This window comes from Somniosus microcephalus, chromosome 4, assembly GCF_052327205.1.
Source record: "Somniosus microcephalus isolate GS21.2 chromosome 4, FLI_Smic_1.0, whole genome shotgun sequence".
In the NCBI taxonomy this organism is placed as follows: domain Eukaryota; kingdom Metazoa; phylum Chordata; class Chondrichthyes; order Squaliformes; family Somniosidae; genus Somniosus; species Somniosus microcephalus.
The window spans coordinates 324,707,353-324,728,145 of NC_140990.1; the positions used below are offsets into that span (position 1 = coordinate 324,707,353).

At 47.3% G+C, this 20,793-nt stretch overlaps 1 long non-coding RNA gene across 1 annotated transcript in view; it reads left to right on the forward strand.

Moving 5' to 3' along the window:
* Positions 1–20,793, forward strand: part of LOC147120675 (uncharacterized) — a 65,128-nt gene that overhangs the window by 19,757 nt on the left and 24,578 nt on the right. The window contains exon 2 of the long non-coding RNA XR_015077861.1: positions 5,124–5,315. This is a non-coding gene — a long non-coding RNA (uncharacterized LOC147120675). The remainder of the gene's footprint in view (positions 1–5,123; positions 5,316–20,793) is intronic.

Sequence of the window (20,793 nt, forward strand, 5' to 3'; positions counted from 1 at the left end):
CTAGTGGATTTCATAGCACGGCACCTCAGGAAGGCTATATTGGCCTTGGAGGGGGTGCAGCGCAGATTCGCCAGAATGGTACCGGGGCGCTAAGGATTAAATTATGAGGGCAAATTGCACAGACTAGGCTTGTATTCCCTTATATATAGAAGATTAAGGGGTGCTCTAATTGAGGTGTTTAGGACGATGAAAGGAGTTGATACGGTCGATGGAGAGAAACTATTTCCTCTGGTAGGGGGTGGGGGCGGTGGTCAAGAACAAGGGGGCACAACCTTAAAGTTAGAGCCAGGCCATTCAGGGGTGATGTCAGGAATCACTTCTTCAAACAAAGGGCAGTGGAAATCTGGAACTCTCACCCCCCAAAAAGCTGTTGAAAATGTTAAAACTGAGATTGATAGATTTTTGTTAGGCAAGGGTATTGAGGGTTAAGAAACCAAGGCGGGTAAATGGAGTTACGATACAGATCAGCCATGATCTAATTGAATGGCGGAACAGGCTCGAGGGGCTGAATGGCCTCCTTCCATTCCTATGTTCCTATAGAATATGAGCTAAATATATCTCTGGCGTGCAGTGCATTCACTTTATAGAACGTTCTTTGTTGTTCTGGCCTTCAATATAAAAACCGCCTGGGTACTGACTTAAAACATAAAAGCGGATTTAAAAACTCTAGAGAAATAGCTGGTGAGAATTAGCAAATGATGAAAGCAGAAATATGCATGTTACTCTTGTCTAGTTTACAGTTCCAAGCAGTGATTTCCATGAGTGGCATTCTCAAGCATGGTTCTATCATACTGTATCGTTCAGTTTTTTAAAATTTGTTTATGGGATGTGGGCGTCGCTGGCAAGGCCAGCATTTATTGCCCATCCCTAATTGCCCTTGAGAAGGTGGTGGTGAGCCGCCTTCTTGAACCGCGGCAGCCCGTGTGGTGAAGGTACTCCCATAGCGCTGTTAGGGAGGGAGTTCCAGGATTTTGACCCAGCGACGATGAAGGATCGGCGATACACTTCTAAGTCAGGATGGCGTGTGACTTGGAGGGGAACTTGGAGGTGGTGGTGGTCCCATGCGCCTGCTGCCCTTGTCCTTCTAGGTGGAAGAGGTCGCGGGTTTGGGAGGTGCTGCCAAAGAAGCCTTGGTGAATTGCTGCAGTGCATCTTGTAGATGGTACACACTGCAGCCACGGTACGCCGGTGGTGGAGGGAGTGAATGTTTAAGGTGGTGGATGGGGTGCCAATCAAGCGGGCTGCTTTATCCTGAATGGTGTCGAGCTTCTTGAGTGTTGTTGGAGCTGCACTCATCCAGGCAAGTGGAGAGTATTCCATCACACTCCGTACTTGTGCTTTGTAGATGGTGGAAAGGCTTTGGGGAGTCAGGAGGTGAGACACTCGCCACAGAATACCTAGCCTCTGATCTGCTCTTGTTGCCACAGTATCTATGTGGCTGGTCCAGTTAAGTGGCAAAAGTCTTCCCCTGCGATACATCAGGTGGTGCTCTCCAAATTTTTATCACAACTTGTAATGATCAATAACATGTCATTCTATAGTGGACACTAGGTGGAGCCGTAGAGCTGTGTAGAGCTGTATATAGCTGTATGTATATAAGACTACACTACCCAGCTCTATGTATATTAAGACTACATTACCCATGAGGCACTAGGCTACCCACAAGGCAGCAGTCAAGATGGATGCCTCTACAGATACTGTACCTAGTCCACATGTGCTCAATAAAGTGTCTAGCAAAAGCTAGCTGTGTTCATAATAAGAATGTCTATTTATTAATGAACATAAGACAACTGTTGCCCTTTCACTTTTTGAATGGATGTTGGGCCAGACAGTTCTGTTTCCGAGTAGCATTCCTTTCTTTCTCTCGGTGGGATGCAAATGGGGTGGGAACAGTGCTGAAGCTCAGCTCTGGGTATAGTCCCCAGCGTTGCATGGAGTGGCAGGTCTGTTGAGGTCCACAGGTGAGGAAGAGGCCACGAGGCGTCCCTGGGACTTCTTATGAATAATACTGTATCCCCATTGCTACAGTCCTGTCGACTATTCTTTGCTTTACTTTTTAAGGGTACAGTCTTTTTTATGTTTCACGGGGCAGATTGGTGAAGCAACCAAACATTGTTTATGATGGGATATAATAATGTGTCACAGCTCTCAGTAACATCTCAAAGCACTTTGCATACAATGAATTATTTTGAAGTGACTGTTATAATGCAGGCGAACACAATTATTCAATTTTGCACACTGAGCGATTCCACAAATAGCAATGTGACGGAATGACCCATTAATCTATTTTGTTGGTGCTGATTGAGCAGGAACATCCTGCTCTAATCTACGAATAGTGCCACATGGGATCTTTCAAAGTTCACTTAAACTTCCGAACATAGAGGCTGGACCGCCGACAGTGCAGCACTGAAGAGCCAGCCTAGATGAGGGTTAAGTTGACCCATACAATTGATGCCAGCACAGCGACACTGTTTGACTTTACTTGCAACACTGTGCTATAGTAGTTGGCAAACATGAGCACCAAGCTCATGATCTACAGAGCAGCAGTGATACCCGCCCTGCTGTATGCTTCAGAGACATGGACCATGTACAGCAGGCACCTCAAAGTACTGGAGATGTACCACCAATGCTGCCTCCGCAAGATCCTGCAAATCCATTGGCAGGATAGGCGCACCAACGTCAGTGTTCTCGCTCAGGCCAACATCCCCAGCATCGAAGCTATGACCACGCTCGATCAGCTCCAATGGATGGGTCACATTGTCCGCATGCCCGATACGAGGCTCTCAAAACAAGCGCTCTACTCGGAGCTCCGACATGGCAAGAGAGCCCCAGGTGGGCAGAGGAAATGCTTCAAGGATACCCTCAAAGCCTCCTTGAAAAAGTGCAACATCCCCACCGACACCTGGGAATCCCTGGCCCGAGACCGCACAAAGAAGCATCCGGGAAGGTGGCAAACACCTTGAGTCTCTTCGCCAGGAGCAAGTAGAAGCCAAGCGCAAGCAGCGCACATCAACCCAAGCACCCCACCCACCCATCCCTTCAACCACCATCTGCCCCATCTGTGACAGAGACTGTAGGTCCTGCATTGGACTCATCAGTCACCTGAGAACTCATTTTTAATGTGGAAGTAAGTCATCCTCGGTTAAGAGGGATGGCCTAAGAAGAAGTTGGCAAACGAATAATAGGTTTGCCAAACAGTTCTTCGTAAAGGGGTTTTCCCTTTAAATTTAGTAAGCATGAAGCTGACAGATTAGATATGATTTTTTTTCATTTGACAACTCAAACTGGTGCGACAGCTTCAACAGCCCACTGGGGACAACCTATCACTCTAGTGTCTACACCTGTGGTATAAATGAGACTTAATTAGTGTTGTATTTTGGGGATCGTGTTTTTAAAATAATTGCACTATCTTCTTGAGCTCAAGTTGTGCTCGGCCTCTCTGTGAATTAAATGAGCTCTAAAGGTTTTCGCAATGATATGAATTGCCTCCGCGCTCTCCAATTTACAGATAGGCTAGCTTTCAGAATGACCATTTTGAAGGAAAAATATTCTGATCAGTCCTCCCTTCCTCACTCCCCTGCCAAACGTGATTTAGAAAAGCTTAATAGCCTCTGCTTCAAATGACTGCAACTGTTTTGAATGAGGGGGGGTAATCAGTTGTATCGTGGTGAAGAAATGGTTCACCTTTTTGAGTATTAGCTGGTGTTGTCATTAGAATAGAACAAGCCCGACTATACTGACAGAGTTCTGACTTTGTGGGCTAACAACAAATTGCAGTTAGTGATGCAGTATAGCAGAAAATGGCCTTGGGTTCGTTCAGCTCACGTAGGTGCTTGCTATCTGGCTAAACGCAGTGAGAGTTTAGTTGAATAAATCAGCCTCGGTTCGGATATCTTTTTGTTTAATAATTCTTGGGATGCAGCCAAGGCGGGCGATTACTGTCCGCCCCTAACTTGCTCGGCCCATCCAGTGGGCAGTCGAAAGTCAATCACCTTGGTATGGGACTGGAGTCACATATAGGCCCAGACCGGGTAAGGACGGCAGCTTTCCTTCCCTAAAGGTCATTCGTCAAACAGTTGGGTTTTTAACCACAAACTTTTACTGATCTCAGCTTTTTAAAAACCGAATCCACTACCATGGTAGGATTGTGAACTCGTGTTGTACACAGGATTATTACTTCATGCCTCTGGATTACTGGTCCAGTGACATAACCACTGCACTACCGTGCCCATTGAAATGCTAGAACGTAAAAGCAAACTGCTGAAACTCTGATCTAGCATTTTATTTCCTGAAGAACAAAATAAATTCTGGACCCAAAAAAAGCATATTCATCTAATTGAACCCACTCTTTCCGCAGATGATGTACAACCTACCACTTTATTAGGGTTGCCAGCTCTGACTGGACATATTCCTGGAGGTGTTATCACGTGACCTCCTGCCTCCAACCGCCCCGCCCCCACACTCCCGCCATTGGTCGCCCGGCATGCAGCGCCCCACCTTCCCGCGACCAATTGGAAAGCAAAGAGATCTTTATTACCCGATCGGATGATTCTTGACTCTCAGTCAAACAGCCTTTTTACCTCATGTCCGACAGTTTTATAACCAGTAAACAAGAGTGTTCAAGGAAAATTTAAGAAAAACTCAATTTTTTTAGTGCCCCTATGATTTCACTCCTGAGTTTTGCTCGCGGCAGTGTCCTGGAGATTAATCCTTAATTCCTGGAGACTCCAGGGAAACCCTGGAGAGTTGGCAACCCTGCTCTTTGTGGCTTTGATCCAAGTGATTCAAACTGCTGAGGGAGATTTCTGTGCATTTTCCCTTGACCCCCCTGACGGTAATCAAATCATATCAATCTCCTCAAACAAACCTTGCTGTCAGAGCCTGACCAAATGCCTGGAAGTAAATTCCACAGCCTCACAACTCTCTGTATAAAGACTCAGGTGGGTTTTTATTAAATATGTCATTATGGGAGAGGAATCGCTGTGGGTTGCTAAATATAGCTGCACGTAGTCGTTTAGAGCGACTCTGTCCTCTGCATATAACCAAAATAGTGGAGCGGCAATGATCTATTCAGCATGCAGCAGTTTTCATGTACCTGATACAGTGTCATTGTGCAATTGTAGCTTGAAGGAAACGTATAAATGAATCGATTGACCCAGCGAAGACTCGCCCGGTGGCGCCACGCTTCAGGAAATCACAGGATTGATCCCCCATCGTGTGCGCGATTTCCCGATACCTTCTCCCTGCGAACGAGACACCTTCTGGAAATTGGCCCGAATGAATCATGCCCTGACAATGAAGTTCAAAGATAAGAGGTAGCAATAGGTTAATTGCACCAATTTTGAAATGTTTCAACGTAATTTCATAGGACTGAATAATATAAGGGATCATAATGGCACAAGTATAAGATAGCCACTAATAAATCCAATAAGGAATTCAAGAGAAGCTTCTTTACCCAGTGTAACGGGGGGGGGGGGGTTGGTTTGGGGTTTTTGCCTGGTCAGTCAGTCATGTGTCTGAGCTGTTCCAGCCCCGTGCGGTTCGAATCGCTTCCCCTTTGGTTCTGACCGCCGGACTTATTTCAGTAGCGATATAGACAAAACGAGACCAGTGGTTTGGTGCAAAGAAAACCAATGTTTTATTGAAATAAAGAATGAATTGCTATTCAGTGAAAATAATTATGAATACAGCACACTTTTACTTAACGGGGAGGAGAAAAGACGGACACATTGAGGGAAAATTGACTAAAATGACAATTTAACAAAATTCCCCTTTAGTTCCCACCCCTTATACCTATCTAGGTTGCCTTGTAATGGGCCAGAAAGTTTATGCTCACCAGTTTACGATGTTGAAATGCCTGCTCCATGCCCTGTGGTCTGCCTTGGATTTTTCACCGCCCGAAGTAGAGATGCCCCAGTAATTCAAAAGTAACTGCGGGTATTCCACTTCTTTGGGCGGGCTGTGACGATCCTCTTGAAGGCAGGGCACCGGAGGCGAGGTGGTAGAGAGTGAATGGCTTCCTGAGGGGCTACCTTTATACCCCATTGGGAGCCCTTATCTTCACGCCCAAATCTGGACATATCTGGGTTACACAAAAGGGACCGATCTGGCCCCATTGACCGTAATGGGTTTGAATGCGGCTATAATGTGTTTCTCATTCGTTTAACTGGTTTGTGAATGGAGCTGTCCCAGTTTGAAATGTCCTGCTGGTTTCTTGAGTGCTACATAAACAGTACTTGAGTGCTAGTGTAAACAATCCTTTGTCCTGTGGTTACAGCCCAACCGCAACTTGATTGACAGCAACCACTTAAGCCCTTGAGTCAACACTGCTGAGGGCTTGTGTAAACAGAGTCCTTTGTTCCGTGTTGAAACTTCCTAACCGCAGTTGAATGACATCTTCAAGTACTTAAGTACTCAGAAGCTGGTTTTTTTTTCAATCCTTTCGTCAGCCAGTGCTGGGAGATCCTCCTTTCATATTCACACAGGCTGTCTTTCTCTTTTGCCACGGGGCCGGCTACAGCCATCTTTGATGTCCTGGGTTTTTAAAGTACATTCCGACCAGGTTTTCTTTAATCAAATAATATTCAGGGGCTGCTGAAATTTTGTGAACCTTACAGTCCTCCCTTGGATACTAAAACTTGCTTGCAGTATCCTATTAAAGGTGAGCAAAAATTTCTGACCCCCCCCAAACAACCTTCCCTTATACTTATTTATATGTATCTCTGATCCCTCGACACCTCCATCCCCCTTACTCAGAGAGAATCGCAGTGCACGGTAGGCATCTAGCGATAGAAAAACATGATTATTTACAATAATTCAAGCACGGAGGGGGTCCAATACCCCTGCACCACTCATGACATCATAGAGCTTTATCACAATATAACATTTTTAATGAGATTAACACCAAGCCAAAACATATTTGTTAAAAATACATACGGAAGAAAACGAGCTTCCCCTTTTTTTTTTAAAAAAAACAAACAAATCTGCCATCACTCATGATTAGTTACAATTCGGTCTTATTGACCTCCGAAAAGTCAAATTTACAGAATTTCCGAAACATCTTTTCCTTGGGGTGACGATTCGTATCCTCGGGCACTGGAGGGAGGCCTCCCCATACGTGAAGCCGGTCTCACTAGAATACTGGATTGAATTGGATCCCAGTCATCCTGGCCAGCTCCCCTCGTGGGCATCTGCCTCCCGCAGACCCCTCCCATCGTGGGCTAGGGATGCTCCCTTCCCCGAGCATCCAAAGACACGATGGTCCTCCGCATCTTTCGAAACTCTGAAAAAGACTTAAAAAAACATCTAGCCAGGTTCCCTGGCTCGGGGGAATGTGATCGGGTCCCGCGACCTCGGCTCACATAGACAACACTCTGGAACGGTTCCATACTTAAAATTTATACTTTTTAATACTTAAAACTACCGATTGCAATATAAAATAAAATTAACACACTCTAACTTACTTGTACACATTATTAAACTTAAACAAAGCTATATACAAGCGCTGCCCATCTCCGGGCGGCTAGCCTAATCTCTGTTAGGACTGTTGCAGGCTACTGCCTGCAGCAAAGCTGGACTGATCCCAACTTCGAGTCCCTCGCAGCTTATGGCTGCTGGTTGGGGACCTCTGTCTTTTGGCTTCTCCCTGACTCGGGAGTCCGCCCTTTTTAACTGGAAAGCTGGTGACCACACTTTCCTGGGCTGGGGTACCCAAAGAGACCTCCTAGGGAGTGTCGCTGGTGGGGCTACCTTGGCAAGCGGACGCTTAGCTCGAGTCACAGTCCTTGTTGGCTGGGGACCTTCTCCCTCGGGTCCCTCCCTTCCCAAACCTGGGCTGGGGATGGGCAATCCCTCGCCATCGGCTGCCAGTGGCTGAGAGTCTTCTCCTTCAGGTTTAAAACCTGGTTCAGGCACCTCCCTGGTGTCCCATAAGAGAGGGGGAATCGCTCGGGCCGAGTGCTGGGGAACTTCTCCTTTCACGCACGCGACTGCACCTGCATGTGCAGTCTGTGTGAGTGTACCCGCTGCGGGCTGAGGATTTCTAACCTCAGACCTTGTCCCAACTGGCTGCTCTTTCTTTTCGGGTTTAAACAACTTACTTCGTTTAATATAACTAGCAGCCTGCCAGTAACCCTGTTCTAAATTCTTTCTGCTTACCAGGGCAGCCTTAAAGGCGGAATCTTGGGCTTGGACCTGCTTTTGGTCCGGGGCCAAAGCTATCCCCTGTGTGCCTCCCTTGTCCTGGATTGCTGTTACCGGGCCTGCTCTACAGGGATCCCAGAACTCTCCTTCCCTGTCCCCCTGCTTGGCCACCTCGTTGGTCTTTTGGTTACCCTCCCACATGGTATGGAGGGATCCTAAACCTATGGCCAAAGGTTTTGACCTTTCCCCAGCCTGCTCGTTCCCTGTGGATCCCATTAAGCTAAATGGGACCTTGTTAAACCGGGGTGAATTGGTCAGGTCTTCCGAATGGACCACTGTGCTGGAAGCTCCAGTGTCCACTGAATATCTCCCCTGCACCGCCTTCACCCCCATCTTAACATAGGGCCTGCTCCCCTCAGCATTTTCGCGGGGACACAGGTTGACAGGCTGCGCTGGCTCTAGTCATTGCTGGGAGTGGGATGGGGCAGACAGGGTCAAAGCACTGGTGGTGGCTGCTATTCTCCCCTGGCTGGTCAGGGGGAGAGATCGTATCGACTCCAAGAGTGGCTCAATCGCAGCAGGAGGGATACCTGGCTCTGCCTTTTGGGCTGAGGCTGCTGGGTTCTTTGCTTTATTGTCCTTCCAAGGATTTCTACAATCCTTGCGCCAGTGGCCGTCCTTCCCGCACCCGTAACAGTTTAACTTAGTCTGGGAGGGACGGTTCCCCTCCTGGTGCCACTCTTTCTTATTCGGGCCCCCAGGTTTAACCTCATGGACTTTTCCCTTGGGTTGGTGTGTCTCGGTACCCCTCATGTTTCTAAATGCTACTGTGAGCCGGCGGATCACCGCTTCTTCGGTGGTCTGGGGGTTTAGGGGGTCAAACCAAGCCGCGGCCTGGGCTTGGATCTGGGGTAGGCTATTTGACAACGGAGCCAGTGAGTCAATTGGGCTGGGTTCAGTGCTGCCCGCCCTGGTGAACGCCTGCGGGGACTCCCCTGGGAGCTGTACTGTACTTTCCACCCGAGCGAACGGGCTACCATCATTGAGTCCCATGGCCTCCAATATCTCGTTCCTCAAATCCTCGTATTCTTTCTGCCCCCTTTTGCATTCGCTAGATAGGGTCTAGAGGAGATCACCTCCCAGGGAAAACAGCGGCATTTTAGCTTGCTCTGCATCATTGCAGTCATTAACACAAGCTGCTTGTTCTATCTCCCTGAAATGCAGAGCGGGGTCTCCCTTTTTAGTGAGCTTAGGGATGTGGCTAACCATGGCCCTGAGCTGTTGGGTGTCATACGGCACCACAAACTGATTCTGGATGGCCCCTGGGTCATCGTCATCAACGGGTGGACCGTACCTCCATTGTTGGAGGGGGTACACTAGTCCTGGTCCTGGCCTATCTAGTGGGGCCTGCTGTGCTTCCTCTACCACCTCATCCTTCAACCCCCCTTGCTGCCAGAGCTCCTGAAAGCTCGGAGCTATGGGTGGCGATCGTGGGACCTCTGATTCCCTAACCAACTTTGTTCTGGGTGTTGCCTGTGGGATGGTTCTATTTGGGTTGCTGGTAAAGTCCGACTGGCCTATCTTCGGGCTGATAAGACATATCATCCCCTTTGCCCTCTTTAAAGCCATATTCAAGCTTTCTATCTCTTCCCTACAGGGGCCATGATCTGCTTCCTCGAACCCTTGGTCGCAGGCCAGCTTATACGCTGCCTTTACCTCCCTAACTTTTTCCTCCTGCTCGCTTACTTCTTGTATGAGGCGGGCGTTCTCCTCCCACACCCCCATCTCATTACTCTTGGCCTCTGTAACTAGGCACTTCAGGTACTCTAACTCGTGCCTCGTGTGGCTTTTGCCCTCACTAAACTGGTCCACCAGATGCTCTATCTTGGCCTGGTATTCTTAAATCTCCATTTCCTTATCCCAACTCTCTGCTTTAACTTCCCTAAGCTTGCGGGTACCTAACCACAAACAGATCAGTGGTGTGATAAAAAGAAAACCAATAACTACTGCTCTCTCCAGACCAAGACCACCGTCTGCTACATCGCATACTGTTGCTGACGGTCCTGCCGCGGTCGCCAATCTGTAAGGGGGATTTTGGTTTGGGGTTTTTGCCTGGTCAGTCAGCCATGTGTCTGAGCTGTTCTAGCCCCATGCGGTTTGAATCACTTCCCCTTTGGTTCTGACCACCGGACTTATTTCAGTAGCGATATAGACAAAACGAGACCAGTGGTTTGGTGCAAAGAAAACCAATGTTTTATTGAAATATAGAATGAATTGCTATTCAGTGAAAATAATTATGAATACAGCACACTTTTACTTAACGGGGAGGAGAAAAGACGGACACATCGAGGGAAAATTGACTGAAATGACAATTTAACAAAATTCCCCTTTAGTTCCCACCCCTTATATCTATCTAGGTTGCTTTATAATGGGCCAGAAAATTTATGCTCACCAGTCTACGATGTTGAAATGCCTGCTCCGTGCCCTGCGGTCTGCTTGGATTTTTCACCGCCCGAAGTAGAGATACCCCAGTAATTCAAAAGTAACCGCTGGTATTCCACTTCTTTGGGCGGGCTGTGATGATCCTCTTGAAAGCAGGGCACCGGACATGAGACGGTAGAGAGTGAATGGCTTCCTGAGGGGCTACCTTTATACCCCATTGGGAGCCCTTATCTTCGCGCCCAAATCTTAACGTATCTGGGTTACACAAAAGGGACCGATCTGGCCCCATTGACCGTAATGGGTTTGAATGCGGCTATAATGTGTTTCCCATTCGTTTAACTGGTTTGTGAATGGAGCTGTCCCAGTTTGAAATGTCCTGCTGGTTTCTTGAGTGCTAGGTAAACAGTACTTGAGTGCTAGTGTAAACAATCCTTTGTCCTGTGGTTACAGCCCAACCGCAACTTGATTGACAGCAACCACTTAAGCCCTTGAGCCAACACTGCTGAGGGCTTGTGTAAACAGAGTCCTTTGTTCCGTGTTGAAACTTCCTAACTGCAGTTGATTGACAGCTTCAAGTACTTAAGTACTCAGAAGCTGGGTTTTTTTTCCAATCCTTTCGTCAACCAGTGCTGGGAGATCCTCCTTTCATATTCATACAGGCTGTCTTTCTCTTTTGCCATGGGGCCAGCTACAGCCATCTTTGATGTCCTGGGTTATTAAAGTACATTCCAACCAGGTTTTCTTTAATCAAATAATCTTCGGGGGCTGCTGAAATTTTGTGAACATTGTGGTGTATGTGCCTTTAAGAGCAATTATGCTGTATGTGCCTTTAAGAGCCCCAGGTGTGCATAATGCCGGTAATTGCCACTTGGGCTATATAAGCCTGTGTATTGTGTATATCCTTTAGAAACCCCCCCCCCAGACTTGCTTAGTAAATACCTATGAACCAACTCCTGTCTTCAGTGTCTTTATCTACACACGGACACTACAGTGGCGACGAAGTGGAAACGGACTTACCTGCAATTCGGCAGCACCTCAAGGACATCGATTCCTCCAGCGTCCAGAAGACTCAAGGAAGTAAGAGAAACTGTGGTTTCACCAGCTGGCCAAGCTGGTGACAGGTACTGCGCTAATCCTTCCTGGGCGTCAGGCTGGAGCTCCAGCAGCGGGCTCTACGGCTGAGAGAGGCAAGCAATAACGGACTGGGAGGGTGCACTCGAGAGACGGCCGGCGCGGCAAGCAGGTCAGCGTTTAGAGCTCCGTCGGGAACGAGTCTCCAACAGTGAATAAACGGAAACCACAGTAAAACAGCGTTGTTATCGGTAGCAGCGGCGGGAAAGCGCGGGAAGCGCCATATCTTTTCTACAGAGAAAAAAAAAAGCGCGGGAAGCGCCATATCTTTTCTGAAATGCCTAAATCTGGTAATATTGAGGCTTTTGATGGCGAAATAGAAGATGGGACCACATACGTGGAAAGAGTAGAGGTTTATTGCACTGCAAATGGAATAACAGATGAAAAAAAAGCTTCAGTACTTCTGAACTTAATGGGCGCGAAGACATACGGGCTGTTACGAAATTTAATCACTCCAGCCAAACGAAATTTAATCACTCCAGCCAAACCAAAGGACAAGACTTTTAAAGAAATTGTTGATACCCTGCAGGAGCATTTAAACCCAATACCGCTGCTGATAGCGGAATGATTCAAGTTCTTCAAGAGAAATCAACACAAGAATGAAAGTAATGCTGATTACCTAACCGAATTAAGAAAGCTATCAAAGTACTGCCAATTCGGAGCAGGACTATCGGATTATCTTCGAGACAAATTTGTTTGCGGTCTCTTAAGTGAAGGAACACAAAAAAGACTGCTTTCTGAAAAAGATTTAACATTGGACAAAGCTTTCAGTATGGCTGTATCATACGAAGCAGCAGCAAAAGGAGCTGCAGAAATACAACAAGAGACACAGGACTTCGGCACCCATAAAGTGACACAGGAGTTCGGAAGATGTTATCGCTGCGGCAGATCCACCCATAACCAGAGGGACTGCTGGTTCAAGGGCAAAGCATGCAGGCAATGTGGTAAGATTGGACACATTGCACGGGTATGCCAATCTGGACAAAATAAATCCACTGACGGAAAACAAAAAATCAATAAAGAAAAGTACAGGAAGGTACAAATGATGACGGACAATAGCTCCGAAGACCAGAATAGCGATAGCGACTCCGGAAACAAGAGACTAAGCTGTCTCAAATTACATAATGTATTTGCCAAAGAGGATTACCAAACCATTTGGGTTACCCTCACAATAGCAGGGTCCCCAGTTAAAATGGAGCTAGATACAGGATCAGCTCTAACCGTAATAAATCGACGAGATTACGAGAGGCTATTTTCGCATATACCTCTAAAAGACACATCCATTATCTTAAAAACATATACGGGGCAGAAAGTCTACCCCAAAGGAAAAATAAGGGTGCCTGTGGTATACAACGGCAAAGAAATACAAAAGTTGTATTTATACATTCTACAAGATGGTGGTCCACCGTTGTTGGGACGTGAATGGATAAGGAAGATACGTTTAGACTGGCACTCCATTCACGCACTGACAGTGACCAGTAAGGAAAAAAACAATGATGACATCATACCTGAACGATTAAAAGACATCTTGGCCAACGCCAAAGAAGTGTTTCAAGAGAAACTAGGAACCTTGAAAGGCATCACCGCCTCAATAAAAGTGGAAGATACAGCAATTCCAAAATTTTTTAAGGCAAGACCGGTGCCATACGCAATACGTCCGGCAGTCGAGGCAGAGCTGAAGAATTTGGAAAAGGCAGGCGTATTATCCAAAATAGATTGGAGCGAATGGGCAACACCCATCGTTCCAGTCATGAAAAAAACATTGAAAAATAACTCTGAGGAACAGAAAAAAATTCGCATCTGTGGGGACTTTAAGGTGACTGTAAACCCGGTCCTTCACACGGTACAGTATCCTCTTCCGAGGATAGAAGATATTTTCGCCCAACATCCGAAGGGACGTGGAGAACCGGCAGTTTCAGGGCATGAATGAAAGGCCAACTAGGGCCTTCCAGATAGGCCAACTGGTTTTGGCCCGGGACTACCGTACCGAGAAATGGCAGCCTGGAACTATCTGCACACGATTAGGACCACTGATGTATACCGTGGACATCGGAGACAGCATAATAAGGCGCCATGCTGACCAAATCATCAAGTCATCCGAAAAGGGACAACCTACAGCACCACTCTATACATCTAACGATGAAGCAGAGATACCCATATCTACCTCCGATCCGGTGATACTGGAACCCGATGAACCCGACACTGGCCTTCAAGCCGAATCAGCCTTGCCAGAAGAACCTACTACACCACCAGAAACTGCTACACCCCCGAGGCGTTATCCGAACCGAATCAGGAAGCCTCCTGAGAGACTAACTTATAATTAATTAATACAGCAATGTATATTATTTTGCATATAACATGTAATTAATAATTACTTAAAATATGATGTACTAGTTAGCTAGAAGGGGAGGAATTGTGGTGTATGTGCCTTTAAGAGCCCCAGGTGTGCGTAATGCCGGTAATTGCCACTTGGGCTATATAAGCCTGTGTATTGTGTATATCCTTTAGAAACCCCCCCCCCCAGACTTGCTTAGTAAATACCTATGAACCAACTCCTGTCTTCAGTGTCTTTATCTACACACGGACACTACAAACCTTACACCAGCGAGTGGTGAGAACGCATAACTCACTACCACAGGGAGTAGTTGAGGCGAATAGCATCGATGCATTTAAGGGGAAGCGAGATAAGTACATGAGAGAGAATGGGATGGAAGAGTATGCTGATGGGGTGAGATGAAGTAGGGTGGGAAGAGGCTCGTGTGGAGCACAGGCCAGTTGGTCCAAATGACCTGTTTCTGCGCTGTATATTCTAGGTAATTCCATGGTCTCGCACTCCCCACGGGTAGTGATGTGCGCAGGCTGCGTGGGCCGGAGAGTCAAAGGTTAACAGCACTGTAACTTTCTCTAACCATGGCTGCCTGCAGGGACAGCTCCACCGGCAGAATTGCTCCTGTATCTCCAGCAATGCCAACACTTCACCAAGCGTTCTCGCTCGTCCCATTTTGCCTACATACCAACGGTCATTGAACTTCCAAGAAAGTAATTCATTATACGAAAAGCTTTGAGATGCTTTGGTGCAAAAAGGTGCACTTTAAACGCCAGTATTACCTTCCAACATAGCCACCGGCACTGCAATTCAAAATAATTCATCCCGAGAAAAGAGCCACAGTCATCACGGCACAGAAGGAGGCCATTCGGCCCATCGAGTCCGTGCCAGCTCTCTGTAGAGCAATCCAGTCAGTCCGATTCTCCTGCTCTATTGCCGTGGCCCTGCAAGTTAATTTCCCTCAAGTGCCTATCCAGTCTCCACTTGAAAACATTGAGTGTCTCCGCTTTCACCATTTCCGTCGGCAGCGAGTTCCAGGTCCTCACCACTCGCTGCGTAAAAAGATTTTCCTCACATCCCCCCTGTATCTCTGGCCCAAAACCTTAAATCTGTGTCCCCTAGTCCTTGTACCATCAACTTGTGGGAACAGCCTTTCCCTGCCTAGCCATCCAAACCCGTCATAATCTTGTACACCTCTATCAAATCGCCCCTCAACCTCCTTTGCTCTAATGAAAACAAATCCACCTTCTTCAACCTGTCCTTGTAGCTAAGATCCCCATCCCTGGAACCATTTGGGTAAATCTCCTCTGCACCCTCTCAAGGGCCGTCACATCCTTCCTAAAGTGTGATGACCAGAACTGGACGCAATACTCCAGTTGTGGCCTAACCAGCGCTTTATAAAGGTTCAGCATAACTTCTCTACTTTTGTACTCAATACCTCTATTTATGAAGCCCAAGATCCCATATGCTTTGCTAACCACTCTCTCAATATGTCCTGCCACCTTCAGGAACCTATGCACATTAAAGACTTGCTTTTGTATAATAAAAGCAGTAAATGCTGTAAATACTCAGGAGGTCAGGCATTGCCACAGATGTTGCCTGACCTGCTGAGTATTTCCAGCACTTTCAGTTCTTATTTCAGATTTCCAGCATCCACAGTATCTTGCTTTCGCTCTTGTGTTTGTATAGCGCCTTTCATGACCTTGGGACGTAACAAAGCGCTTTAAAGCTGATGAGATACTTTTTGACGTATAGTAATGTAGTTGTAATGTGGACAGGCATTTACAAGAGGCGTGATGAGGTGCTATGTAAATACAAGTGTGTTTGTTCTAATTGAATTTATATGGAATAAAATAGTCAGCTTGGAGTGCGCTACAGCGTTTCTCGAGGGATTTGAGCGAGGTATAGCCTCGAACACACTCCTATATGCTTTTTTTTAGTGCGGTTTCTCAACTTGTTTTCCATCTATATCCTGAGGGGTTTCAGACGTGAACTGAAAGTGTGAAACTGCGATTTGTCATTAAACATGGCAGTCATAAATAAAATAGTATCAACACAAATCTATAACAAGGTTGTACTACGGAATTGTAATGTGCTACCTGTCACGGTGTGACCTTCTTCAGCTATCAAGGTCTTTTTACCAGGGCCTGAAGTCAAACGTGTAACTGACCCTCTCTCATTCTTCGGCAGACTGTGGAGGGAGAGAGCCAGTGGGGCTGTTACTTTGGTGATTTGTATTTGGCTCAGGAAGATTTACCAGGGACTTGGAGGAGCACCCAAGCTTTGATCATTCGGCAGAGAAACTGCCCTCACCTCCCTTCATCTCTGCCCTGTTATATTGGATAGGGTGGTATAGTGGTTATGGTGTCGGACTAGTAGCCAAGAGGATAGAACATAAGAACATAAGAAATAGGCGCTCTATCAAGCGCTCTACTCGGAACTCCGACACAGCAAGAAAGCCCCAGGTGGGCAGAGGAAACGCTTCAAGGACACCCTCAAAGCCTCCTTGAAAAAGCGTAACATCCCCACCGACACCTGGGAATCCCTGGCCCAAGACCGCACAAAGTGGAGGAGAAGCATCCGGGAAGGCGCCGAATACCTTGAGTCTCTTCGCCGGGAGCAAGTGGAAGCCAAGCGCAGGCAGCGCAAGAAGCGCACATCAACCCAAGCACCCCACCCACCCGCCCCTTCAACCACCGTCTGCCCCATCTGTGACAGAGACTGTAGGTCCCACATTGGATTCATCAGTCACCTGAGAACTCATTTTTAATGTGGAAGCAAGTCATCCTCGGTTCTGAGGGACTGCCTAAGAAGAAGTTAAGAAATAGGAGCAGGAGTAGGCCATACAGCCTCTCAAGCCTGCTCCGTCATTCAACAAGATCATGGCTGATCTTCTACTTCAACTCCACCTTCCTGCACTATCCCCATATCCCTTGGCTCTCTTAGTATCTAAAAACCTATCGATCTCTGTCTTGAATATACTCAACGACTGAGCCTCCACAGCCCTCTGGGGTAGAGAATTCCAAAGATTCATAACCCTTTGAGTGAAGAAATTTCTCCTCATCTTAGTCATAAATGGCCGACCCTTTATTCTGAGACTGTGACCCCTAGTTCTGGGCTCCCCAGCTGGGGGAAACATCCTCCCTGCATCTACCCTGTCAAGCCCTGTAAGAATTTTATATGTTTCAATGAGATCACCTCTCATTCTTCTAAACTCTAGAGAATATAGGCCTAGTCTACTCAATCTCTCCTCATAGGACAATCCCCCCATTCCAGGAATCCAATTAGTGAACCTTTGTTGCACTCCCTCTAAGGCAAGTATATCTTTCCACAGGTAAGAAGACCAAAACTGTACACAGGTCATGAGCTTAAACCCTATCGTGGTCAGATGTTAAATTGAATTCAATAAATCTGGTAACTTGTGGTTAGCATCAGAAAAACAGCCAGATTGTTGTAAGAGCCCAACAAGTTCAGGGCGGAAAGGAAACTGCCACTCATACCCAGTCTGCCCTACACGAGTCCAGTCCACACTATGTGGCTGACTAGGCCGCAATTTTGTCATTGAATGCGGCTTGGGAGTGGGTCAGCTGGTTTCCGGGTTCCAGTCCTGCCCCCAACTGCATCCAGCCCACGGACGTGATTTTTCCTTGATTGGCCTTGTTAAGCCCGCCCTGCGGGCTTGCCGACCAATTAAGAGGAAGCCGGTCAGATGACGTCATTTGATGACGCATCATCTGCCGGTTTTCTTAGAGACCACGCACAATTTTTTTTTTGACAGCTCATTTCTCAGTGTTTGACAGCATTGAGGTGCTGCAAACATTGACGATCACTGTACAAAGGTGAACTCTTGCACCCAGGCTCTCCAATGACTCCCTCCATAGGCTAGAACAGATGGCAGCTGCAGGTGAGGTTACAGAAGTGATCTGTCACTGGTGAGAGAGGTTCTCCCAATGAGGTGGGACTAGACATCCAATTGCAAAACTTGTTACCTACAGAAAAGTGTAAATGCATTAAAAATGATTTTCCCAACATTTTCTCACCTCTGAAACTCACCAGTGCACCATTGGAACCTTCACCCCACTTCTGCAGCTGTCATCAATGCAGAAACACTACAGCAGACTCACAACACACCACACTTACCTGGCGCGGTGTCCGGACATCGGGAAACCCTAGGCTGAAGCGGCAAAATTGAAAAAGAGCCTGTTAACCGGCAGGTGAGTGGCTTCAGCCACTGGGAGAAGGCGATTGAGGAGGATTCTTGTGATGACTTTTCCTGTGGCAGACAGCAGGGAAACTCCTCTGTATTTACCGCAATCGGACTTGTCACCTTTCTTGAAGATGGTCACGATTACGGCATCTCTGAGATCTCCTGGCATGCTCTCCTCCTTCCAAATAAGAGAAATGAGTTCACGAATTTGCGCCAATAGTGCTTCTCCGCCATGCTTTAGTACCTCGGCGGGAATTCTGTCTGCTCCTGAGGCCTTGTTGTTCTTCAGTTGTCAGATTGCCTTTTCAACATTCTGCCGGGCTGGGGTTGTGCTGAGGTGGTGGTGGGTAGCATGCTGCGGGATGGAGTTGAGGACACTCGCGTTGAAGACAGAGTCTCGATTAAGGAGATCTTCGAAGTGCTCCTTCCAGCGGGAACTGACTGCCTCGCTGTCCTTGATGAGTACCTCTCCATTCTTGGCCCGCACTGGAGTAGGACCTTGGGTGCTTGGCCCGTAGGTGGTCTTGACTGCGCTGAAGAATCCGCGCACGGGTTTCCTACCCGCTGTCAATCTTCGCGATTTTGACCGGTCCCGCCTCTAAACACGCACTCTGAGAGCCGGCAAAATTCCGGCCTTAATGTCCTCTGCAGTGGCCTAGAAATCAGTTCAGTTGTGCTTTCCTACCCAACATCATCGCTACAAGGGGGCTGCAGCAGTGTAAAGCAGGTGAATCAGGGCCACTAGCGAGGAGATAGTGCCTTGCCAGCATTGTCCATATTCCAAGAACAAACAAAAGAGAGACTTTGTTAGAATATAGACATTTGGGCTATGGTAACTGAGCCTGAGAGTAACAGGAGATCTCAAACTGCTGTCACTTCATGGCGCCACCTTGTTACAGGTTGGCGCCAGCGTTATTTTATTTGAGATTCATATTAAATTGCAAATCATGGACTCTAAGGTACCAAGTCACCCTTATCATTCAGTCTTCTGAACTCTCTCTTTGATCAGCTATGATCTCGTTGAATGGCAGAACAGACTCAAGGGGCCGAATGGCCTACTCCTGTTCTTGTGTTTCCTATGTTCCTCTCTAGCCTATCAGCGTGCATTTGAACAAACGAAATCCAAGTGTTGCGTGCAATATTCTATAATAGCAAATAGTTTTTACAAGGTAAAAGCAGCCAATCAAAAGGCCTCGAGATGTATGTCACACCATTACTTTCAGAGTTCCCCTAGGGTCTGTTGTTGGCCCCCTTCTCTTCCTCATCAATGTACGGCCCCTTGGTGATGACACCCGCTTCAACGTATGCACCGATAACACTCAGTTCTAATTCCTCACGACCTCTCTCGACCCCTCCACTGCCTCTGCATTTTCAGGCTGCTTGTCCAACATCCATAAGAGCATAAGAAATAGGAGCAGAAGGAGGCCATTTGGCCCTTCGAGCCTGCTCCGCCATGCAACAAGATCATGGCTGATCTTCTACCTCAACTCCACCTTCCTGCACTATCCCCATATCCCATAATTCCCTTTGTTCCCAAAAATTTATCGACCTCTGTCTTGAATATATTCAATGGCTGAGCATCCACAGCTCTCTGGGGTAGAGAATTCCAAAGATTCACTACCCTTTGAGTGAAGAAATTTCTCCTCATCTCAGTCCTAAATGGCCGACCCCTTATTCTGTGACTGTCACCCCTGGTTCTAGATTCCCCAGCCAGGGGAAACATTTTCCCAGCATTAACCCTGTCAAGCCCCTTAAGAATTTTGTATGTTTCAATGAGATCACCTCTCATTCTTCTAAACTCTAAGGAATAGAGGCCCAGTCTACTCAATCTCTCCTCATAGGGGAACCCCCTCTCGTGCTCTTTATAGCGCCGCTGCTCCTGCTCCTCTCACCAGTCTTGGATGAGCCACAATTTTCTCCAGCTAAACATTGGAATAACTGAAGCCATCATTTTTTATGCCCACCCAACACAAAGCCTCACCATCGATTCCAACCCCCTCCACAACCATTGTCTCAGGCTGAACCAGACAGTTCACAGTCTCAGCATGCTATTCAACCCCGAGCTAAACTTCCAACCCCATATCCTCTCCATCAGGAAGACCGCCGACTGCCACCTCCATAGCATTGCTTGCCTCCACCCATCTGCTGCTTGAATCCTCAGCCAAGCCTTTGCCACGTCCAGACTCGATTATTCCAATACTCTCCTGGCCTTTCTCCATCCTCTATAATTTTAGCTCATCCCCAAAACCCTACTGCCCGTAGTCTATCAAACACCAAGTCCCACTCGGCAATCATCCTTATCCTTGCTGAATTACTTTGACTGCTTTATATCTCTATAACCTGTTCCAGCCCTACAAACCCCACCCTCCCACCCCAAACTCTCCATTCCTCTGATTCTGCCTTTTGTGCATCCCCCCGTCCCCCCTTTAGCTCCACCATTGGCCGTGCCATCAGCCATCTAGATCCCACACTCTGGAATTCCCTCCCGACACCTCTCTACCTCTCCTCCTTTAAGGCCCTCCTTAAAACCTACCTCTATGACTAA